At 50.7% G+C, this 19,616-nt stretch overlaps 1 pseudogene; it reads right to left on the bottom strand.

The window, feature by feature from the left end:
• Positions 1 to 7,429: 7,429 nt before the first annotated feature.
• On the bottom strand, positions 7,430 to 16,238 carry LOC101389915 (pepsin A-like; annotated as a pseudogene).
• Positions 16,239 to 19,616: the final 3,378 nt, after the last annotated feature.

A 19,616-nucleotide genomic window follows, 5' to 3' on the forward strand; every position in this document is an offset into this window, starting at 1 on the left:
CCCGGGGAAGATTTTTTTTAACTTCTTCACGCTCCGTTTCACGCCCCCAGTGCAACTCATCCCAGAGCCTCCTGAGCCATTGGGAGAACGATTGTGCATATTGTTTCCCCACCTCTCTCTAGATTCCCTGGAAGAGAGGTGGGGGCTCTCACCTCATGGAGACGTGGAATTCAGCAAAGCAGGTTGGAGCCCCTGTGGAGACACTGAGGGCCCCGTCAACTGTAGCTCCTTCCCGGGACCACCAGCAGTGTTGCCTCGGAGGCCAGTGCTCCATCTCATCCAGCTCCTCTTAGGAACGAACCTGTATACCACACAGACTTTACCCATGAGCCACTTGAGAGCCCAGGCCTCACCCTAACTCCCTTTGGGGCCAGGGGACACGTTCCTAGGGGATCTTGGGGGCTCCCAGCCCCCTTGGACCTCCCCAGGATCTCCGATGCCTCCAGGAGCCTTCACTCTACCTCCAGCCTCTCCTGGAGCTCCTGGGCCACCTCCTTTTACTCGAGAGCCCACATCCTCAGCCTCCAGGGCCCACACAACCTCCAGATGGCCTTCTCTGCCTGCAGCTATACTGACTGAAGCTTCAGCCCTTTCCTGGACAGGCCCCAGCCCCTCAGAGACCCCCGTTAGCCTCCTCAGGCCTCGCAGACTCTCTCCCACCACCTCCAGACTCTCTATAGCCCTGGTGGACACCACCAGCCCTGGCTACCAGCAGCTCACAACGGGGACTTCAAGGGAGGAGGAGTCCACTGTATAAGCAGGCCTCCAATTCAGGGACATGCCCGAGAGATGCCAGACATAGGAAACTCTGCCAGTGGCCCTGGTAGCTTCCAGGGAGCCTCTAGGGGCCAGCGAGGCTGCCAATGCCCAAGGCTCACTCTCCGAGGGCTCATGGAGGGGATGCAAAATCCCCAGGGCTAGATGTAGCCTTGCTCCCAATAAGCATTTAGAATGTGCTGTGAGAATGGAGCAAACGTGTTTTCCATGGGCAGCAATCTCTCTGGATGGGCAGCACTCTCTCTGGATGGGCAGCCTGCTTGTCTCAAGAAATGTTGGGCTGCTGAGCTGTCACTGTGGAGGAGAGCAGAGAGGCCCTGGGATTTCACTGGGATTGTACTACCAGCTGTCACACATCCTTCCCTGAAGTTTCATGATTAAAGGCTTGTCTCATTCCACCCAGGCTGCCTGCTCACTCACTTCTCGCCTTTGTAATGGTGGGATAACTTCACTCCGAGCCCACAGCGGGTGAACCAGCACCCCACCCCAACCACCAAGCTTGGGGGCAAAGCCTGTACTGACTGGGTGCGGACGGGTCTTGTGTAAGCATCTGGTGGCCTTTGACACTGGGGGACTTCAAAGTGAGAAAGGAAAAGACCCATGGAGAGGACTCTGCAGGTCGGGTTCCCAGGGAGGGAACCTCCGAGATGAAACAGCAGGCAGGAAGCTTCTTAGGGCCTGCGCTCAGCATCAGCACCTGTGGGCCAGAGGGAGGGAAGCAGGAGGGAGAAGTCGGGCTGCCCTGCAGTCCCAAGTCCTCAGCCGACCCCCTGTGGGAGTTCTGAGGCTGGGATGGCCCATCAGAGTTGTCCTGAGTTGGGACAAGGGGATGGGGCTTTGTGCCCCCATGTTGACAGGTAATTCTGTCTGGGCCGCCCAGATAAGGGGCATGACCTTGGGCAAGGCAGCTCCAATCAGCCAAGGCCATTCCTTCTGAGGGCTGATGGCCAAGAGCTGTCAGCCAACAGCCTTCCAGCAGCTGGGGAATAAATTTGTCAGTCCTGAAGGGGGATCTGGGTGGTGCAGCCCAGTTTGCATGACACATGGAAAGAGGACAGTGCTGTCATTAATGGGGGAAGTGAGATGGGGATGGGAGACAGAGAACTATGCCGTCACCAGGTCAGCAACTTGCTACCACTGAAACCCAGTTTATTCTGCAGCCCCCACTGCACAGACCCCACTCATATTTGCCCAGGACACCCTCCTCTTGGCTCTTCTCTGATCTGCTGCTCACCTCATATCCCAGACTGAATTGTCTGCAGTGGTTACTGGCTGCAAAGTCCATCCGGGGTATCCGGTCCAGAAATTAGTGTAGTAATGAGTTCTTGATCTGAGTATGGCAGCAGGAATAATGAATTTTGAGTGAGGAGCATAGAAACCAAAGAAGATATAGATGCAAAGGACTTGGAGACCATTTTGTCCAGTAAGACACAAAGGGTGGTGGTGAAGTATGAGGTCTGGGGTGCCGTGAACCCAGATTTGAGCCCTACTCAGCTGTGACGAGCCATGGGACCTTCGGTCTCCACTCCCTAGTCTGTATAATGGGATTGTGATGGTCCCACCTCATGGAGTTGTGATTGTGGCTTTTGGTAATGCCTCCATCAGTCTCAGTGGTTTGTGTCTGTGACCCTGGGCAGCCTGTGACCCAACCTCATGATGCCACCTGAGATCTAATTTCAGGATGAACATATGGAACACTGGCTGCTTCCGCATTGCAACTTCTCAACTAGCCAGCTGTCAACACAGTAGCAGCTAAAAGTCAGTGCCAGTTTTCTCATCTCTATCCCTCTATGCAGTAAGGGATGCAACCAAGTTTTAATACTGGTCCCCCTTCTCCATATATCTCGAGTAAATGGTGTCATTGTGAACATTAAAGAAAGCTGTGGAGGGGAGGATGGGAAGACAGCTGTAAATATTTTCCACAATTTGGTCTATGTATAAAAACAGGGTTCTCTGGGACCCACTCATCCCATTTACAGCTGAGACCACAGAGGCCCAGAGACATTAGGAGAGTGTCCTAAGTTTTCACAGGTTATGAGGGCTGCACTGGGAGTTGAGCCTCATTCTTCTGACTCCCAATCTGGATTTTTCTCTTTCATATCCTACCTGGTTGAATTCTTCCTTTGAAGTTTCAGAGAGACAATTGATGGCTGCAGTTTACGGTGGGGCACTCTGACCACCCTATCTTAGTTTGAGCTCCCCCAGGAGAAGACCCAGAGATCAATATCTGGGGGTGAGGCACTGACCTAGGAGGTGGTCCCGGGGAGCATAGTGAGGGAGGGGGAAGTGAGACAGAGAAGGGAAGAAAATAAATCAGGTGCATTCAAGAGCGGGTCACTGATACAGGCAACTGGCATCCAGTCCCTCTGTGGACCCTCTGGCAGACCGTGTAGCACACACTTCAGAATTTCTCCTCGAGGGCCTGAGGAGGCCACGCTTCTCCCTCTCTTGGTTCTGGGCTGTTGGCTTTCTGGTGCATCTAGCTGGCCCTAACCCAAGGATCAAGCTTGGGTCCCGTCTTCTCGCTTCCTGGCACAAGAATGCCCAGGAGAAGAGGTGTGGGTGCTGTCTACAGAGGTCCTACTAGCTGGACCACAGCTCTCACTGCCTCACACTGTGGTCAATATAGCCCCTTCTCAGGTCCCTGGGGGGCTCGGAGGCGTCCTCCTTTTCCCCGTGGGCAGGCTGTGTTCTTGTGACATGTTGGGAGGCCCCCATGGGATCCGACTTGGAGAGAACATGTTCTGACCACGATAAGCCTCAGTGTGCATGGCCCCTGCCCAGGGCTGGCTGGCTCCTGGAGGCTGGAAGGCCACCTTGGAGACCCCAGTTGGGTGTGTAGTGCTTTTCACAAACGTGGTGAGCTGGTCTGATTCTCAGGACCCTGGGCTCCAACAAGCATGATGGGGGGGGATGTCTTTCCTTGAGTGAATACCCTCTGCATTATCCCTCACCTAGGGTTCCACATCTAGGGTTCTGAGAAGCAGTGGAGGATGGGAAGAGTGTGCAGAAGACTGTTCTACCGTGTCAGTTTCACTGGACCTGGGAAGTTCCCCAAGGTTCAAACCAGCAGACCTGATTCAAGAGACCTGATTTTGGAGGTTATTAGAAGAACAGGCCTGAAGACAAACCACAGTAGACTTCTAACTAGCATAAACTTTCAGTGGTTTAAAGTCCTTTCATCAACTTATTTTGAATGTGTAGTAGATCCATCCACATCATTAGAATTAAACATATGTAAAATTGTATTCAGTGAGACATCTCCCCCACGCCACATCTATCCAGTGCCCCTTCTCTTTTCTACAGTCTCTGTTTTCTGTGCATCCTTCCTCAGCTCCTTTATATATATGCAAGTACATCTCATTTGCTTTCTTTATAATTTGAAGATAGCATAGACTACACCTTATTGTCACCTGTTTTTGTTTCTGTTTTCCTCCCCAAAGCCCCAGCACATAGTTATATATCCTGGTTGTAAATTGTTCTAGTTCTTCTGTGTGAGCGCCCACTACAACATGGCAACTGACAGACAGGTGGTGTGGTTCAGTGACTGGGAAGCGAACCCGGGCCACTGAAGCGGTGACAACACCAAGCTTTAACCTGTAGGCCATCTAAGGCTGGCTCTTGTCACCTGTTTTTGTTGTTTTTTTTATCTAACAATCTCTTCTCAATATCCTTCCACCCCAAGCACCTGGCAAGCATACTCATTTTTTCCCTTTTACACCTGTATAGTAGCTCCTTGTGTGCATGGGCCATAAGCGGTTTAAATATCCCCTGTGGATGGACAGTTGGGTCATTTCAAATCTTGCTCTTATAGGAGATGCTACAAAGAATAACCTTGTACTTACATCATCTTGCACATGTGCAAGTGTATCTTTAAGAGAAATTCCCAGAGGTGAAGTTATTGGATAAAAAAGTATACGCATTTCTAATTTAGATGGATGTTGCCAAATGGTGCTCCTTAGGGGTTGTAACAATTCAGGCTTCCACCAGCAATGTTTGAGAATCCGCATTTGGGGAGGGTCTGAGTTCCATAGATGAGAGGAGCAGAGAACTGCGAGATGAAAATGACACTCCTGGACAAGGATGAATGGAAAGGACGGATCACCTGAGCTTAGACCCCTGAGGCCCCCAGGAAGTGGAGAAAGATGAATGGAGATGAGGCCTGAGACCATAGAGGAGGAACGTGAATCCATCTTACCTTGTGGAGCAAAGCGGGAAGTGTCAGATTGGATATGTCAGCACAGGTTTTTCCAGTCCAAATGATCCGTTGAGTGGGGAGCTGTTTTAGATTCTGTCTGGATCCAGGAACCCAGGGTGAGGGAGCAGAAGAGAGGCTGGCAGGAAGAGGCTGAGCTGCAGCTGCAGGGGCTGAGAAGGGGGAAGGAGGAAGGGTGTGGCCACGACCAGGAGGACAGGGAGGGTCCAGGAAGACCTGTCTGCAGCCCCGGGGCCTAGCACACGGCCTGGATCACGGGAGGCGCTTGGAAAATGTAAGAAACACAAACCCAGCAAAGGAGCCAGGACACCACGAAAATCCTCCCCAGAAACCTGAGAAGTCCACCTGTTTGTCCCAGGACCCAATATGACTGGGACAGAATGTTGGTGGGGGTGGGAGGGACCCATCTGTTGTCTTAAGCAAGATCTCCATCAAATCAGATCCACTCTCTCGACTTATCCTGGTTGTTTCCTTTTTTTTTTTTTTTTGTGAGGAAGATCAGCCCTGAGCTAACATCCATGCTAATCCTCCTCTTTTTTGCAGAGGAAGACTGGCTCTGAGCTAACATCTATTGCCAATCCTCCTCCTTTTTTTTTTTTAACCCAAAGCCCTAGTAGGTAGTTGTATGTCATAGTTGCACATCCTTCTAGTTGCTGTATGTGGGACGTGGCCTCAGCATGGCCGGAGAAGCAGTGCGTTGGTGCGCGCCCGGGATCTGAACCCCGGGCCGCCAGCAGCGGAGCGCACGCACTTAACCGCTAAGCCATGGGGCCGGCCCCTGGTTGTTTCCTTTTAATAAGTCATCTTGAATTCATCACTCAGTCAACAATTGTTTATTGTACTATGTTCCAGCTCTGTTCTTGCTGCCGGGGCTTCAACAGTTAAATGATCACAGTCCCTGTGCTGGTGGATCTGGAACAAGCGCTCCTGTGAATGCATGATTACCGATGTGCCAAGTGCCATAAAGGAAAGGAGGGAGGGCTCTGTGAGAGGGTGGTCAGGGAAGGTTTGACAGGGAGGGGACATTTAAGCTGAGATCTGCAGGATGCTGGGCCATAGCTAGTCAAGAAAAAGGGAACAGAAACCCAAAGGGAACAGTGTGTGCAAGTTCTGGAGGTGGAAAACATTGTGTATTTGAGAAGGTGGAAGAAGGGCAGTGTGGTGGGAGCTCAGGCTAAGAGGGATCAAGGTGAGGCAGGGAAGGTAGGTAGGGACCAGAGCATGCAGGGCTGGGAAGCCACACCGAAGGTTTATTGTCTTATCCCAAGTGCTATTGGAGGGCACTAAGGAAAGGTTTTAAGCACAAGAGGGACGTGATCATATTTATGTTTCAAAAAGATTGTTCAGCTGGGGAACATGGGTGGAGGAGACATGAGTGACATTGGAAGACCTGGGGCATGGGCTGGTAGAGCTCACCACACCCCTCTCTAGAGCCTGACATCTCATATTCTACAGTGATAAATGACAAATTGGGGGATGATGTCACAAGACTTTCCAAAGCCATCTTGTTCTTGGCACCCCGAAGTCACTCCATCTCAGCAGGGGAGCCCAGCTGCAGCCCTCAGGCCAATGTCTCCAGAGGGTACTCTCTAATCCAGCTGTGGGCAGAGGCAGGAGCTATGGGAATTTTTCCACTGTGGGTGCCCAGGAGCACAGGCCCGTAATTGATTTACTAGCAAGTGAGAAACTAGGCTCCAGCTCAGCTGGATTAAAGTGAACCCATTCCTGTTTGTGACTGGGCATGCTCAGCTCCTTCACTCCCAACGTCACAATGCTCAGGGAACTGGAAAACCATCCGCTTTAATTACTGATGGGGAAACGGGTCAGTTCAGTGTCTTGCACCAGAGTGTTGAGGGGGTCTCAGGTGTTAGTCTGGGTCAACCAGCTAATCACAGAGAGCACCTGGGGAGATTTTGGAGTGTCAGCTTCTGTCACCTCTCTGGCCTGTGTCTTATAGACATTACCATCTACTAGGTCTACTAGGAATGTCACCATCAGTGGTCACCTCTCCTGATCCCTTTCCTTTTCTCCTGATCTCTTATTGGCTTTGGGGGAAATGAGAAGTTGCCTCCCTCAACCAAGAACTTAGGGGCCTGATTCTATGAGGAGGCAACGGGGCAGACATTTGTGGTCCCCACATCTTCATATGATGCTCCAAGCTGGACCTGCTGAGGCCCATTTGTCTTCCTGGCTCTATTAGGAAGTGAGGGCTGCCACTGTCACTGTGTGTGGTGCTGTCCAAGTGGTCATTTTTGCCCTTGGTGTTCTGATCCTGGTGATGTGAAGGAGAAATATGGACAAAGAGAAGCAAATCCACAAAATATTTTGCAGACGGTTATGCTTTTATTCTACGTGATTGGTACGAGATGGAACAGGGCAAGATCCCACCTCCAGGATCCCATAGGAAGAGCCATCAGGAGAAGTATGAACATCTAGAGAGGGCACATGACTGAGGCAGGATCTTCCTGGGAAGTGGCCGGAAAGACTAAGGTTAGGCCACAGAAGCCAGGCGGACGCGGTTGTTGGCTCTGTTGAAGACGGTGTAGTACTGGCGGATGAAGACGTCACCCAGGACCCAGAGTTCTCCAGAGCTGGTGTCGAGGTCCATGCCCTCAAAGCCGCTGATGCAGGACTCGTCCTCCTGGAGAAAAGCAGGATAAAACCAGAGATGGGACACAGTCTCTCTGATGACAGGTGCCGGGGGATCAGCATCAAGGACCATAGTTGTTGCCCCCGGACACATATTTCTGGCCTGATCCCCTACTAATTAGTCAGCATCACTGGTGCAGGGACCTGGGCATCAGTACTTCTTGCTGAATAACACTGAACCACTGGGCAAAATGAGTTTTCCACCTGAATTATAATAGAAGGTAAGGAGTTTTCCTGTGGCTAATGTGACTAAAGATTGTTCCTTGGTAGAGATGGTGGGAGCATCATAAGCCCTGACCCTATGGAAGTTAGGATCACCATCTGCCCACTCCTTTGTAGCTTTGATGTGGTCAATATCACGTGACTACCCTCACCACACTCTGAGCCTGGGGAAAGCTGTAGCTCTCAGAGGAGGAAAGTGAGGCTGAGAGAGGCTGCAGCTGGCTCAGAATCAATGGGCTAGTAATTGAGACCTGGAGCTAGGCTCAGGGGTCCAACTAGAAATCCTCTTTTCATGCCGTCAGTATTTGCCTCCCTTCTCCCCTTGGGGGTGCTGCATCCAAACTCATCATGCATTTATTTTGAATGGAGTCTTTTTCTCCGGTGGCTGTCCAGAGCAGATGTTAGCTTCAGCATGTGGAATTGCACATTTCCTTGTGCAAAGAGGGAGCATGTGGCCATATTCTATGGAGGCACATCTAGGTGGGAGGCCCAGAGACCCCTTACCTCTAGGATGTAGGCACTGGCAGGCAGGGGAAACTCAACACCATTAATGGTGAAGATGACGTCAGGTAGGCTGTCGATGGCTGAGCAGCTGATCACCTCCTGGAGAGAGTGAGGGTTAGGAGGGATTACATTCCTTCTGCGTGGCAGACCCACCACCAGGGTCTAGAATGGGGCAGTCAAGCATGGACCCACCTCGCTGGAGGAGCCTGCAGTGGCTCCAATGTAGCTCTGGATATTGTCTATGGCAGAAGGTGGGCCAGTCAGCAGAGAAGTGCCAGTGTCAATAATGGCCTGGCAGCCCTCGCTGCAAGCGATGGTCTCTCCGTTGATGGTGACGCTGAGGGCGAGAGGCAACTAAGGGTCCCCTGAGTCCCGAGGGGGTACCTCTTCCCAGGAGGAACCAAGTGACCCCAGAGGGTCCCTCCTCCTCATCCATTGGCCAATACATAAAATATACACTTCTCTCCTTCACACACTCCTTCATTCATGCATTAATTACTCAACAAGTCTTTACTGAGTGCCTGTTCTGTGCTAGGCATGGGAGACGAAATGCGAAACCAGGCTGCCACACAGTTTCTGGCTGCAGGGAGCTCACAGTCTAGATGGAAAGAATAGTCATGATCAAAGAAGAGCAGCATGAACAGGGCACAGGGCAGGGGAACAGAAACACAATCCAGGGTGAGGCTGGTGGTGCTGGGGAGCAAGCAGGGAAGGCTTCACAGGGAAACAGAGAGCCAGAGGTTGCCAAGGAGGTGAAGAGCTGGAGGAGGACATCCCAGGCAGAGGGGAAGACATGCAAGGAGGGTTAGGACAAGAGGTGCAGAGGCGGGCGTGGGAGGAACTGATGAAGTTTTAGCATGGCTGAGTCAGACTGAGGGAACCTAGTGTCCTGGTTTGCCCAGGACAGTCTTGGTTTTAGTACTGAAAGCCTTGAGTCCTGGGAAACTGCTCACTCTTGGGCAAACCCAGAGTCACCCTAGCAGCCAGTTGGGGGAGGAACAGCTGGGGAATGAGGCCACATGTGGTAGGGACATGTCCAGAAGGAGAAGGTGGGAAGGAATGGGCTGAAACAACTTCTAAGCCATTTTGCCCTGTCTCTCGACTGAAAGTGACATGTTTCCTAGAGTGGGAGGAGCATGTGCCTGTTCACGGTTTCCCTAAATGTCAAGACATGTGGAAGGTGGATCATCCAACTCTCCCCGGGGATGCTGGTGTCCTGTCTCCTGGACCAGAAGGAAAGTGGATGTCTCATCCTTGCAGAGCATGCAGTCCCAGGCAGCTCTCCTCCTTCAAGGAGGTGGCTTGCTCGGGGTCTCTCTGGCTTGGCCAACTCACACCTTCCCCTCCTGGGGTCCATTTCCCTGTGCTGGCTGTGCCAGCGGGATTCTGGAAAGCTTAGTTAACTTCAAGTCTAGAAAGAAATGAGATCTGGGGCATTTGCCAGGACAGTGCCCATCAACAGCGACCTCACCTGTCCACGGCGATTTGCCAGTAACCCTCATCAGAAACAGGCACCCAGTGCAGGCTTCCCGTGTAGTAAGAAGAATCAATGCCACCAAATATCACCACGCTGCCACTCTCGTCATCACTAAGGAAATGGGGGGAAAAGACATGAATTCACTCATTCAACTGAACACCTCCTGTGTGCATCCTAGAGCTGCCCTTGGTTAGGCTCTTACCAGCACCAGGAGCTGCATGGAGTCTGTGCCCGACACAGTTTCTTTTCATCCTCACACCAAGGCCCATACAGTGGTCACTATGATTATTATTTCCACTTCACAGTGAGGAAACTCAGGCCTAGAGAAGTGAGGAGACTTGCCCAAGGTCACACGGGGGGGGAGTGCCAGAACCAGGATTAGAACCCAGGTCTTTCTGGTTCCAGAGTGTGTGATTTTCTTCACATCCTCACTCTCATTGCCGTGGGGACCTCAAGAGAAGTGAATGCATGACAGTGTTTGCTCTTAAGTATTTGATAGTATAGTTCTCTGGTTCTCAGCCAGGGGCAGTTTTGCCCCCAGGGGATATTTGCCAATGTCTGGGGACATTTTTGATTGTCATGATTGGGTGGGGTAGGGAGTGCCACTGCTGTCTAGTAGGTAGAGGCCAGGGAGGCTGCTAAGCAACCTGCGATGCACAGAACAGCCCCCAACAGCAAAAAGTTGTCTGTTCAAAATGTCCCTAGTGCTGAGATTGAGAAACCCTGAGCTATTGGAGAGATAAGACGGCCCCCATGGAATATCTAAGTACCCACAATGGCAGATGATATTTAGGAGCCGACCTGAATATTAAGTGAAGAAAAAGACAAAAGGCCCTCCCATGGTACATTACTCCTGTTCTAAATTTCCTCCTGGTTACTAGAATATTCATTTCCTTAATCTCTGCTGTTTAGGGTTAGGTAGAGAAGCAAAGGTGGATGATAAGAAATTAATCACCAAAGAATGGGCCACGGATATAATAGTCCCCATGTCACCTTTCCTGTAAACGTCTGACAGTACAAGGCAACACAGTGAGATGTTAGCAGAACAGTGAACAACGAAGAAAAACAATAACAATGACAAATGGCTTCAAGAGAGGATGAGCGCGTCAGAGGAAAGTTGAGTGTCTCGGGAAAACTGATGACACTCTGATATTCTTGCACAATCCTCAACTCATCCAAAACCAACACTTGGTTTGTTCTTTATTCCTCTTAGAATTAACTCATAGTCACAACTGGAACCTAGATTTTGTTAACCAATGAGAGAAACTTGCGTTCGTCTTTTAAAAGTTTCATTGTTTAAGATAAGTCCCGATCAAATCTTCTTGTCATTGCTAGGGAATTTTGACCCCTGTTTTAAGTGGATTCATTTTAATGGTGGTCTTTTGGGGCCAACGATGAGGGGACTGGTGCTGGAGAGCAAATGACTAGTGACATTTGAGTTGTGTAAGGCAAGGTTACAAAGACTCACGCTGGTAAAATAAGATGAATGAACATGGTCCATGAGAGAGAGACTTGGCACGGTTCTCTCCAAAGCTATACCTCTCAAGCCTTAGACATTGACCTTTCAAATCCCTTGCTGACCAAGACCCTCTCTACCCCACCCAGCCCCAGACAGCCCTCTGCTGGGCCAGGTGACCATGACCTCTCCGGCGGACTTACGAGCTCAGGTAGACGGAGATGAGGTCTTCGGAGATCAGCCCCTGGTCCCATATGTTGTCAAAGACAGGTGTGGCATCGGAGGAGGAGATGCTGGGGTAGGCCAGACCCAGGATGCCATCGAAGGGAGCGTAGTAAAATGTGGAACCGGGCTCTGTCTCACTCAGGCCAAAGATCTGGTTGGTGTCGTCGATGCCTCCAACCTGAGTGGGGGAACTGAGATGTTCACCATCAGCTTGTGTTGACTGAGCCCTGCGAGGCGCCAGCCCTGGGCCCAGAGCATCCCTAGTTCATTTCCTGTGGGACTCAGGTTCTGGTGCGTCCGTTGGAAGGAGGAGAGAGGGAGCCTCTTTGGTAATGTTTGTGTTTCTACTGGAAGCAACCATTGTGGCTTGTCTCCAGAAGGCTACAGTCTGTGACTTAGCATGAGAATTGGCTGCAGAACAGATGGGCACAGTGTGTTCGTGTTTCTGATGATCAGAAGCAAACTAGACCCCAGACAAATCAGAGCCCTTGACCCCTGCCCAGCCCTGGAAGGGTGGTGGCGCTTGTGGGGCTTTTATGGCTGGGGAAGCCTGCAGGTGGAGTGAGAAGAAAGGGGAGGAGCTGCTAAAAGAGAACTGAGCCTTTTCCTACCTTTTCCCCGACTCCACAGCATTCAGCTTGGGTGGGGCTGAGGTTGCTTATGGCTCCAGGAATCCCAACCCCTTACCCACTACTGCCCCACCTAGAGATGTCTGTGACATCTCGGCCACTTCCACATCACCCCCCCCAATCAGGTTACTTTGAGGCTCACTGAGACCTGTATGGCTTGAATGAGCTGATTCTGGGGGGGTGCACTGTGGCTCCCACAGTCCCCAGAAGCTGTCCCTAAGGCTGGGAAGGATAGGTGGTGAGCCAGCAGGTGCTCACCTTGACGGTATCGTATCCAAGGATGCCTGTCATGCTGCCGGTGCCATATTCGATGGAGACAGACTCGCTGGTGGCCTCGTAGGTGGAGGAGTCCTCAGGGTTGAAGCGGTTGTGGTTGGCTGTGAGGGCAGGAAGTGACATCGTCAACCTCCAAAAGACGAGGGAGAATCATGGCTGGGGATGTCTTTCTGGGGTGGGCTGCCTTGGTTCTGGGTGTGTTTTTGGAGGAGAAAGGTGACTTTTGCCCCAGAATTTGGAGACTAAGCATTCCCAGGTTCTATTCCTGTCTGGTTGGACCAATTGGGACCATCTCCCTGATGGAAGGTCCCCAGCCAACCCCACGGTCCTACCAAGGCCCCCCAGGCAAGCACTTAGCAGAGCAGGCCCACGGCTGCCCATGGAGATGAGCACCTTCACAGCAGCCTGTGTACAGCCCATCTTAGAGCTATAATGTCACAGTGACTGTGTTACAATGTTACAGCTCAAGTGATGAAGGGGAGGATTCCAGGGGCTCCTACTCTGAATTAAAAGTCAGCTAAAAAAGCCAGAAGAGTAAGGAACTTGAAACACCGTCCATGACTCCCAATGACAATGTCTCTGTGGTTAGCAAACCTATTGATTGTTTTTAAAAGTCAGAACATTGCTCAACTCAGTCATGATTTTGAGCTACTTTCTCATGTCAGGCTTGTGTCCCAGCTGGCTCTCCTGTAGCCCTTTAGCCCTGGCTTGCTTTGGTCACCCTCGACTCCCCTGAGCCTGGTTATTCAGGAGAGTTGCTTGCTGCCATTGGACTGAACCCCTTGGAGGCAGGGACCCTGTGTGATTCCCCCTGTATTCCCTGGACACCTAAGCCCAGTGCTGGGCACATAGTGGGTACTCAGGAAGTGCCTGTTGAGAGAATCCCTGAGGGACCCCAGCAGCTTGAAATCAGACCTATTTGAAGCCCCTGTGCCTTCAGGGCTCCCAGGTCAGTGGGTGCTGGGGGCCCTGGGCAGAACCAGGCACTCACTGCAGGCGAGACTGGAGCAGTAGGTGGAGGGCACCCACAGGTTGGAGGAGCCGGTGTCAAAGATGACGGTGAAATCCTGAGCGGGGGTTCCGATGCTGATGGTGCCAAAGTACTCCTCCTGCGGGGCGGGGACAGCACAGGTCACTCCCCATCCTGGGGCTCCCAGGGAGCAGGGCATCCCCTGGGGCTTCTCCTCAGCTCACCTGCCCTCATTGCTCTCCTTGCCTTTCTCTCCCTGTCCAATGCATCCGTCCTTCAAGGCCCCATCTGGCCTCCCCTCCTACTTGATGTCCTCCCTTATTGCATCCCTGGTAGCCTCTGACTGTTTTCTTCTAAGCACCATTAACACCTAATCACAATCAGCAGGCCTTTCTTCAGCTCTTGGCTTGAATGTTGTAGTCTTGCCATCCTAGAGAACACACCATCTCGGAGGACAGGGTGGAACCTTACGGCACCCAGCAGAGTAAATGCTTAAATGCTGGTTCAGGTAATTCTCATCTGGAGATAAAAAGTCATTGAAAGATGGAAACCCCAAGAGAGATCTTGTTTCAAATCACCTTGATTTGAAACAAGGTGATTCAAAACAAGGTGTGTACAACGGATTTCGAGAAAGGGCGTATCAGGATTTTTATTTGTAGTGGCAGCCCTGTCTCCCTTTTCAGCTGTTCAAGCCAGGCTGGGCTGGATATTCTTTGATGATGACAAGCTCATTCCCATCCCAGGGCTTTGCACTTGCTATTCCTTGTGCTAGGAAAATGTTAATTCTGGACCTTTCCTTGGCTGGCTCCTCCTCCTCAATCATTCAGAGCTCTAGTCAAATGTCACCTCGACCAAGAGGCCCTCCCTGACAACTTCATCTCAATGTGCCCTTCCTCCATTCCTCCTCTTACCATTTGTCTAATTAATCAATCTTTTTTTGCATCACAGCCATTACTGACATTATCTTCCATTCCTATTTATTTGTCGCTCATTTGCCTTCTTCTCCAGAATAGAAGCTCCAGGAACTGTGCTTCTTCATCATTGTTGCCTCAGCTCCTTGCACAGAGCCTCTGGCACATAGTAGATAGTTCATAAATCTTTGTTAAATGATTAAATGGGCTAACTTTACCAAGCTCTTACCAAGAGCCTCTCCTTTGCTATTCCTCCCAAGAAAACTTTATTGCATTAATTACTCACAACAACCCTCTTGTGGTAAATATTCGTGGTTCTGTTTGAAAGACAAGCAAACTGAGGCTCACTCAGAGAATTTAAATGACTTGCCCAATGGCGCGTGACTCAGAAGGATTAGAGCCCAGATTTGCACCAGGTCTGGTAGATTTTACAGGCTAAGATCTTAACGACAGACAACATTTCTTCCTACCATTGGCCCTGTGCCATTCACACAGGGACACAAAATATCTACCGATGGGCAGGGTGTTGTCATTGGGTCCCAAATAGAACAGTGAGAGATCTTCCTGAGACTCCACACCGATCATGTCAACTCCCCTGGTTAAGATGATTTGGTGGCAATGAGGATGTAGACCCTCTTCAGAGACTCTGGCCTGGCTCCACCCACATACTCCCTCGGGCCTCTCTCTGCTCCACCCTCCCTCTCTGCTCTCCCTGAACACTGGCCTTTCCTCAGATCCAGCTGTCCCAGGATCTGGCACAAGCCGTCCTGCTTTCTGGGACTCTCTCCTGTCTTCTTGGACCCCAGCTTCTCCTTCAATGCCCCGGAGAGTTGTCCCTACCTGCCACCTTCACCCCCTTCACAGTGTCATCTTCACTGCGTACCCCTCAGCCTGGTTGTACTTTTCATGGATGGTGAGGCTCATTGATGATTGTCTGTTTCTCCCTAGCAGACTGTGAGACCCCTGAGGGCAGGAGCTATGCTTGGTTTTCTTCCCTGCTGCTTCCCCCGGGGCCAAACACAGTGACTGGCACATAAGGAGGTGCTCTGCATACATAAACACTGAATGAATGAATGAAGGAAGAGATGAACGAAAGCAACATGTCAGAATGTGAGTTTTCCTGCCTGCCTTGTGCCGGTGAGAGCTGACCTCTGGGTTACTGCCTGTGGGCTCAGAGCCCTGATCCATCCTCCAAGAACACTGGAACCCCTCTCTCTTCTAGGCTAAATCCTCGGTGCTGCCCCTCCACTTCTCCTGCCCATGCACTCACATCATAGTAGTTCTCCATGAGTAGACTCAACATGTGCCAAGGTGGCAGCCTCCTTGGGGAAGTACTTGTTGGCTAGGTTGCGGGGATGCGTCTTCTCCAGCAGGCCATGCTCGATCAGGTTCTTCCTCCAGGACTTCTTTCTGACAAGTGGAACCCTGTGGCAGAGCATTTGCAAATGGGATGGTTTGGAGGAGGAAGTGTAATTAGGGAAGGAGTCTGCTCCTGGGGTGCCATGGAAGGCCCTGAGGTAAAGGAAGCTTCTCCAAGAGAGGAAGAAAGAAGGAAGTCAAGAGGGGAGATTCTCCCATTTTTTCTACACTACTGCAAAGAGGTTCAGTGGTTGCCCAAAGTCACCCAAACAGTGATGGAGCTGGCACCCAACCCAGGCTGGACTTGAGGGCCTGAGCTATGAACGACGTCTGCAGTAATGCCTCCCCAGAAGGACAGAGAGAGAAGAAAGGAGACTCAAGACGGTGGAAGAGAGCAAGGAGTGGTATGAAGGCAGAAGAGAAGAAAAATAAGGGAAGAAAGACAGACAGGGTGGCAGTGAAGGGAAGCAGCTCCTCGGAAGCTGTTCTCCGTGCCCCGTGTCCCCCAGACTCACTTGTAGATAAGGCACTCAGCGCCACCAAGCTGAGCAGCAGCAGCCACTTCATGGTTCTTCCCGGGTCCCAAGTCTCCAGAGAAGACAAGATGGGTGGAAAGTGTACAGCAGCAGGCGGGAGTTGCTTCTTATATACAGCACAAGTCCTCGGGAACCAGCCTTATCAGCCTCCAAACGTCACCTGTTATCCTAAACCCAAACAGAAGAGTTCCCGATAAGATCGTCCCCGCCCCTGCGCCACGTTCTGAGAAGTTTCCAGTTGAGCAGCTTCCATTGCAACCACATCACATGGTTAGGATGGACCTGCAGAGAGTGAGCCATGGAGTGGTGGCTTCTTTCTCAAAGAATGAAAGGGGCCTGCATGAGAACTTGACAAGATGAGTATTTTGACAAAATTGAACTTAACATTGAACAGGTGTCAAAGGAGCTCAGTGTACCCCGATTTGTCCCTGTAGGACAGATGGCTGGGGTGCTTGGAGAGCCGCTCCCCACTTAGCGATGGGCCATGTTCCTGTAGTGGCTAACCCAAAGTACACTCATAGGTCAGTGGTTGGGACTCAGGACACATTTCCCCACAGAAATGACAGTATGTGAGGTTGTCGGGTGTCTAACTAGCCTCCAGGCCTAATTATGCTCTTGCATAATATTGTGCTCAGGGAAACTGGGCCGACTCATGGGACAGTGGTGTGTGCAGTACAGAGGAAGAGGAGGGAGCCAAGCAAGTGGAAGAATGATTCCTTCCTTTCCTGGAGGAAGCCAACCTGAAAGAGGCCGGGTTTATCCATGAAGTCTATGCCCCTCACTTTCTGCACCCCTTCTCTTCCTACTGCTCCTCTCCCACGCTCTCAGGTTGCTGGAAGCCTCCACCTTTCATATCCCATCCGGGTCTGACTCTCCCAGGTGCTCCACGCCTAAGACTTGGCTGAATCAACTGTTATGGAGCAAAGCAATCTGGGCAAATTCATACTAGGTGGTGAATGACTTAGGTTGTTTCTTTAATGAAGGTGCTTACCAATCCATTGGATTCTCAAATTTATGGGATCTGTTTAGTGGACAAAGTGGAGTGAAAACTGACTCAGGAATTGTGGAGGAGGGGGATATGTGGGAGGGACGTCACCAAGAGGTAGTAGGCCCTGTCTGTGGGTCCTGTTCTGAAATCAGATTCCCTGGGCCACCCCTGGTTTTTCCAGCATCAGAAGACACAGATTCCATAAAAGCTCCAAATTTTCACCAGTGCTCTGGGTCAGCCTGGAGGGATGGGCAGAGCAGATCAAGTTCAGGACCAGTGGTGTTAGTACAAAGCACATTTGTATGTCAAACTCACCCGTTAAGGCATCTTTGTACCTCAAATCTGGATCCCCACCTCATATTTTGCACGTTCACATCTTTTGGTGACTCTTCCTTTCCTGTCTCGTGACCTTCGCCTTGAGCCTTTCTCCTTGACCCACACTCTCACCTTCGGGGTGATCTCAACTGTTCTGTGGAGCGGCTGACAGTCCTGAAAATGCCTGCCTAAGTCCTGAGAACATGAGATGGAGACCCCCGGCTCAAGGCTACCACTGGGTGGGAGGGAAGGAGGGGCATATACGGGGGGTCATCAGGGTCTTCAAATGTCATTAGTGTCTTATGCTGGGCATGGGTATGTGGGGCTCATCATTATTCTTTATATTTTATGTATATGTTGTGCATATCTGAAACCATTCACAGTAATTGTTCTTAGGAAGAAAGAAGTACTGGGTCTTTGGTGTGTAATTTTCAACTTGGAAATGAAGTGAAGTGTGGTTGGGGGTACAGGGTGAGTCAGGGAACCCTCAGGAATGAGATGTGGGGAATGAACATGAAGAACATGACGCGTGTTTTATTCATCTTTCATCTCCCTCAATGAATTATATGGTGCATGGAAGTGTTCAACACAGTGTTTTAATTAATCCTATGTAAGCCTGGAGAGAAGAGCAGCTTGAGAATGTGGCTCAGAGTAGGGTCACGTTTCTATAATCAGGTGTTTTTGCCTTTGCCAACCATTCTGGCAACTTACACAGGGTAACATCATTTGTGTGTTTCTCTTCCTTGTCAGTTAGAGGAGACAGCTTAGATTTCCTGACCTCTGACTCTTAGCTCCTTATGGTAATTATTGTTATTATTCTCATTTTACAGATGAGGAAAATGAGGCACAGAGACGTTGTGTCACTTGCCTGAGGTGACTCAGGTAAAAAGTGGCTAAGCAGGGGCTTGAATTGAGGTCTCTGTTACTCCCCGTGCCTTCTCCCCTACTCACTCACTGGGGTTTACAGGGGCCCATGGAAGAAGCTTATGAAGACCTCTGGCTCCAGAGTCTGGGTTTGAATCCCAGCCCTGCCTCTGAATGGCTGTAAGACCTGGGGCTGGTGATCTAGTCTCTCTGAGACTCAGTTTCCTCATCTGTGAAATGGGGAAAATAGTACCACCACTTTTATGGGATTGTATGAGGACTAAATATCGAGTGTTAACCAGCCACACACTCAGAGCGGCTAAAATGAAAACAGCTGTCAACACCAAGAGCTGATGAGGATGCTGAGCACCTGGAATTTTCCTACATTGAAGGTGGGCCTGCGGGATGGCACAGCCACATTAGAAAACAGTTTAGCAGTTTCTTACAAAGTGAACGGGCGCTTACTGTTTGACTCAGCCATCTGCTTCCTGGTGTTTACTGAAAAGAAATGAAAACATGTGTCCCCACAAAGACCAGTGCACAGATGTTTATAACAGCTTTTTTCATAATTGCCCAACATCTTGAAACAACTCGGATGTCCTTCAGCTTGTCCCGGATAAACAACTGGTGGTGCAGCCACAGGGCGGAAGAGGACCCAGTAGTGGACACACAAGAGCTGTGGATGAATCTCACAGGTTATGCTGAGTGAAGGAGGCCAGACTCAAAAGGCGACATTTGTAAAATTATATGGCATTCTGGAAAAGGCAAATAATGAGAAGGGAAAACAGGTCAGAGGCCTGGGAAGAGACTGACTACAAAGGGGTTCAGGGAAACTTTTTGGGGTGATTGTAATATTCTATCTCTAGATTGTCCACTTGAGAAGGGAAATTTCACTCTATGCCCAGAGACCTGACGCCCCTGATTGTACAGCAGGTGACGGGCTGGGCCAGTGACAGCCACACGGGGGGGGTGAAGGGAAATTGGATTCTAGGCTCTGCCTGTGGAGGCAGCTTGGAGGGGACATTTCATTTCACGTGAAATGTTGTGATACCACCGAGGGAAATGAAAAAGAAAAGAACAACCCACTCACCATCCCTGCTTCCGTTTATGTCCTCTGTAACCGGGAGTAAAATCTGTCCTAGGTCTCCTTTTCTCTCCCATGTTGAGTGGTGGGAGTGACGATGTTTGCTGGCTGAAGTGAAGCTCCAAGGAGCCGAGTGAGGACTGTGCATGTTTCTCAGA

Source organism: Ceratotherium simum, chromosome 34, assembly GCF_057802395.1.
Source record: "Ceratotherium simum simum isolate JZ-2026a chromosome 34, ASM5780239v1, whole genome shotgun sequence".
Taxonomy (NCBI): domain Eukaryota; kingdom Metazoa; phylum Chordata; class Mammalia; order Perissodactyla; family Rhinocerotidae; genus Ceratotherium; species Ceratotherium simum.